The sequence below is a fragment of the Lactuca virosa genome, chromosome 3 (assembly GCF_052849685.1).
Source record: "Lactuca virosa cultivar CGN04683 chromosome 3, Lactuca_virosa_CGN04683_v6, whole genome shotgun sequence".
NCBI lineage: Eukaryota > Viridiplantae > Streptophyta > Magnoliopsida > Asterales > Asteraceae > Lactuca > Lactuca virosa.
This window is the reverse complement of record NC_136428.1, coordinates 444025280-444031279: the sequence shown is the minus strand read 5'-3', so window position 1 is coordinate 444031279 and position 6000 is coordinate 444025280.

Here is a 6000-nt window from a genome sequence, read left to right as displayed (position 1 = left end):
CTTTCTCTCTCTAAAATCGGGTTTGGCTCAAGAACACCACTTTCAAGCCTCAAAAATCAAAGGTAATCTTCCTAACTTGATTTTCTAGCTTGGTATGCATGCTATTTCGAGTTGGATCATCCAAATACCCCAACATGCATGTGTTTACGGTTTGGGGAGCCTCCCAAAACCGTAAACTCCTATATGAGGGTTTTGAAGCCCCAAAACACTTCCAAACCTTCTCTAATGCTTAGATATAGCTTAGATACTTGCATGCATGGACAAAGGAACCCAACATCATGACTTTTTGGCCATAAACTTGAGTTTACGGTTCTTGAACATTCAAGAACCGTAAACCCAAAACCGTAAACACCTCAAATGGTGTTTTGATGCCCCTAAACCCTTCCTTAGCTTGTTTGATGAACTAGAAACTAGTGTAGATGAGCTTAGGACCCTAAAACATGAAATGGTCGAAGTGGTCAAGGGTTTACGGCCGTAAACCCTAGAGTTTACGACCGTAAACTCCCAAGGAGTGGTCCAAGGACCGTAAACTCCAAGGGAGTACCCATTTGAACCCTAATCACTTCCCAAGCCCTTGAATTGATCCTAGAAGCCTTCCTTGTGATGCATGAGACCTTTAGACACACAAACTCACCATTTCCATGAGTTTACGGCCGTAAACTCATGGGGGAAATGGTCTCCCAACCGTAAACACACTTAAGTGTGGCCAAGTGAAGTGTAAACTCCATAGTGAGGCCATACACTCCTTAGATGCCACCTTTAGCACTCCTAACACTTGAAACCAAGTGTTTTCGTACATTGAAGTGCCTCTACTCACTTAATTAGTGATTACACAACTAATTAGATACTTTATACATCACTACATGTTACATAGGATCCGTGTGTGTGTTCAAGTCCTCACTTGACACCTAGCATCCTACCCGGCGTTTCCATCCACTTCACTCACTACAGGTGAGTTCATACCCCTAAATGAACCTTTTAAATGTTTTTAACTGTTTTATGGGGGGGAATACAAGTTGAACCAAATAAGTTATAATAACAATCGCATGTGAATTATAACTTGCAACCAAAAGGATTTTCTACACTATTAACTGTTTTTACCACCAAAAAGGGATTTTCTATATTTTCAACTATATAGCCAATTAAACTGTTTTCAAATGCTTACCAAATTCATTTTCGTGTTAAATCACTATAAAACTATTTTCGAAAATTCTTTTAAACTATTTTTATTCCCAAACCATATCTACACCAATATATTTATATAAGTAAGACTTGAAGGACTTAGGACTAATAACTCACCTTACTTCCTGTTCTTGTTTGATTGTGGGCTTAGGGTATTTTGTTATTAGTCCGACTCTCGTTGAAATCTTAGTTATATATCTTATATATCTGTGTCAGATATAAAAGTTTTCATATCAGTTCAATGCCTTTGGATATCAAAGACATGCAACCAACAATACTATTTAACTATAATAGGTATAGTTAAGGGATACTACTCAACACTACTATTGCCATGACAACTACTAGAGTCAGTTCAGTTGTGAGTCAATACATGATACGTACTATACAAGAGGACACTATATACTATACAAGGAGAACACTATGTACTATACAAGAGAACACTATATACTATACAAAGAGAACACTACATACTATACAAGAGAACTTACTAAAATAGAATGTGACATACTATTTCTCGATACGACACATCTTTGTGCTATCACCGCGTAACCAGAGTCTCCTGGAGGGAGAGCGGGCATTATGTGTATAGATCTATACGGGACAGACACTCCCACATCCCGACTGCTAGCTACAGTCCGAGCCGTCTAGGCCCAGGGGTGACAAAATGTCACATCTACATATGACTCGGAGGGTCAAAGGGATTCGATCGTCAATCAGCATGGTTACGTACGAGTTCACATTCAAACCTTTAATTAATACTTTAAAAGTTAAAGGCAACAGACTCCCTGAGGAGTATTGTACATTTAATACTACCTGGAGCCTGCATTTCATTACATATGGCCGACAGTGATACTGTTGGGGTAAAACATTTTTCTCATTACTATACATGGATAAAGTCAAACTATATTTTCAAACTAATAACTACTGGGAAAAACTTGTACATTATCAAAGGAACAAACAAACCATCGGGTCTTGGTGAAGACTACTTTTTCTGGAAAACATAGGGTTTTCTAGGGCTCATACTATTTTCAAACACCGAAACTTACTTTTACAATGTATAATGGTGAATATTTTTATACAGGAAATGACACTAAATACTTATGAACTCACCAGCTTTATGCTGATAAACGTTTTCAAAATAACTTGTATTCTCAGGTCATCAGTAGACAGGTACGGATGCAGCTTTTGAGAAGACGGAGCACACATAAGACTCCACTTTATTTTGATTGTATTTTTGGTGTCTAACATTTGTACTGAACACGTTTGTATTACAATTATTATCTTAATGCAATGGATGTTGTTGCTTGTCTTTACTATTATGCTTTGTTATGATACTGTACATGACGTCCTCCACCCCAGAACGTATTCCGCCGTTCTCGGTTTTGGGGTGTGACAGATTGGTATCAGAGCACTGTTTATAGTGAATCAAGTATATCAACCCATAAAAGATATACAAACTATAAACACATCGGGACTAAAACACTCTGAACAAGAATATATACTTTTAAATAGTAAAATATTTAACTAAGTATATATATACATTCATTCATACAAAGGGTCAGTATCATACTAGAACAGAACAAAAGTATTAAGATTGTTGAACAGCACAGTTAGGCTTAGAGACATATGGCCAAAACTAGGCGGATGTAGCCTGATCAACTACATTTTCCTAGGAGTGGCTAGCATGTGCCTAAGAATGGTTGTGGTGTTGCAACAAGTCTAAAACTTACCAATACTACTACAAGAACATCAGAACAAGAATACTATAGGAGTATTCTGCATTCTAGTTACAACATATGTGAGAACTAAAAGGGTCGTTACTAGTAGGGCAATAGTTGCTAAGTGGATACACCACGGTTACATGTGACTAAGGCGTTATAGACTTAGAATCTGTGACCTTTGCTTCATTTCCTGTTCTTGTTTGATTGTGGGCTTGGAGTTAGGGTCACTTATTCGAAGGTCTATTCTGCTTCGATTACATGTAATTGGTATGCACTATGCAAGTATTGGGTCGACTAATAACGATCATCTTATAAGTATCCTAGATTAACACGCCTATCAACTTTTCTTTCCCTATTCTCGCGTAGATGGCATAACCGCATCCCGAGCGGAAGTCATGAAACTCTGAGCACATCAGAGGACGCACGAGCGACATCTTCAGGGAGTTGTGCGCCAACTGGCTGATCTTAGGGTTTGCCCCAAAGGATCCCCGTCGCCAGTAAAAGATGCCAACTCATCCCTCTCTTTTGATTAAGGAATAGCCTTCTTTTCTATAGTCAATAGAGTACATGCCTGTAAACATTCCTAACTTTGGAAGTACTCGAGCTAGACTACTAAACTGCCAACATTTTCCCCGATGGTTTGATGTAAGACCTACTGCTAGGTCATTTTCTTTCTCGAACTCATTATACATCAGTAATACCAGTAATATTGGCAGTATCTAATCGAGGGAGAAGTTGTGCTTTTGGGTGTCCCTAACCTAGTAGTACATTCCCCTTTTTGTTTGTCGGACTATAGAGATTTAGCCCAAGAAACACTCTTATCCTGTTTACAAACCAATTCTTACTATTGTCATCGTTTTCGTAATCTTTCAGTACAGGATGCCGCCTCGCAAGCGTCCAACCAGGAGAACTCCCGCAACTCAAGCTCCACCACCACCTACACTGCCGGTTCCTCCGCAGTTCGACCCGGTGTTGTTCCAAACAGCCGTGACTGCAGCCGTGACCGCCGCTCTGGCGCAAGTCAATTCTGGTGGTGCCAGTGGAGGTGGACTGGGCACTAACTCTAGCCAGGGTGAAACCCACCCCCGTGCTCGGGAATGAAGTCCATCGTAATATCCTCCCACTTCCACAGTGGGATATCCAACGGCTGGACCTTGCCGTGAGGTCTCTGGTGCTCAGCCTTGACCTTCCTGCTGGTCAGAATCCTCTCCACAACCCAGGCTATGTCCCTCTTCATACAGGGCCACCAATAATCGAGACGAATATCAATGTACATCTTCGTCGCCCCGGGATGGATAGAGAACCTGGATTTGTGCGCCTCTGCCATCAATACCTGGCGCACACCCCCATGATAAGGGACCCACACCCTACGGTGAAGAGTCAACAATCCCCGACTATCATAGTCGAAGGAGGAAACCTGACCCACAATTCGCTCACTCTTATGATGTTCCTCCTTCATGGCCTCCTGTTGGGCCTTCCGAATCTGCTCCAACAGCGGAGTCACAACTGTCATCCTCAGACAGATGTCCCTGATCGGCACTGCCTTGCGGCTAAGCGCATCGGCGACGACATTGGCCTTCCCCGGGTGGTAAAGGATCTCACAATCATAATCCTTCACCACATCAAGCCACCGACGCTGCCTTATATTCAGATTTGGCTGGTCCATGAGATACCTCAGGCTCTTGTGGTCCGTGTAAATGGTACAACGAACCCCATAGAGGTAATGACGCCAAATCTTGAGGGCGAAAACAACAGCCCCCAGCTCCAAATCGTGCGTCGGATAATTCGCCTCGTGAGGCTTCAGCTGCCTCGAAGTGTAAGCAATAACATGCCCCCTCTGCATCAATACCGCGCCCAAACCTGAGATGGACGCGTCGCAGTATACAACAAAATCCTCCATGCCCTCCGGCAGGGCTAAGATTGGCGCCTCGCACAATCTCTATCTCAAAGTCTCAAACGCAGACTGCTGCTCGGACCCCCAGCGAAAGACCACGGCTTTCCTCGTCAGCCTGGTCAGGGGCACAACTATCTTGGAGAAGTCCTGAATGAATCTCCGATAGTACCCTGCCAATCCCAGGAAGCTTCGAATCTCGGATGGAGACCTCGGAACCTCCCACCTCATCACGACCTCAACCTTGGCCGGATCAACTGATATCTCGTTCTGGTTGACAAGGTGCCCAAGCAACTGATGGGTTTTGAGCACTACACCATTCCTATGGTGTACATGCAAACCCTAAAGCTTTGGATCTAGTTTGTCTAATGAACATCCAATAATCATCCAAAGCCATAAACCCTAGATCTAGCATGTGATAATCAATATAAACATAAGAATAGGGTTTAGATCTTACCTTTGATTGTTATGTAGCAATAACAATCTATTCCTTCTAGTAATAGGCTTCTAAAAGCTTAGAGTCACAAATGTCACTCCTCTAATGGCTCACAAACACCAAGAGCAAGAGGATGAAGAAGGAGAAGAGGAGAGGCACTCAAAAACGTCTAGAAACCCTAAGGAATTAGTTAGCCACGTTTTTGGTGCCCTAGGGGTGCTTAAATAGTGAGGCTATTAGGGTTATCTAACAAACAAACCCTAATTTGATTGCTTAGGCCCTAAGCAACCCATGGATTCCTCCTTTAGAGGCCTTGGACGATTTCTAATGGGTTTCCCCATAGAATTCGTCCACTCCTCTAATAAGGAGTCCAATAGCCCAATATTCAACTATCACACAATTGAAAGTTCTAGTCCCTTAAGTTTAATTAATCTCTTTTAGCCACAAAATTAATTTTTGAGTAAATCATAATTAAACAATATGATTTCTCCTTTAATATATTATTCATATAATATGTTAATAAATCATAATTAATCCTCTCTCTCCATAATTCATCCTATCAAGTTGCTTTGGTGAAGGCAACCCAAAAGGACCATGCACCATCGGGTCAAGTACATACCAAAATAGTTATGGACTTAGAAACTAATCCAACAGTCTCCCACTTGGATAAGTCTAATAACTATTATGCGTATGACTTCAGATCCTGATCCACAATCATAGCTTTCAAAAGCCGATGTCAACTCTGATCTTATCAGATACGCGTCCTTTAG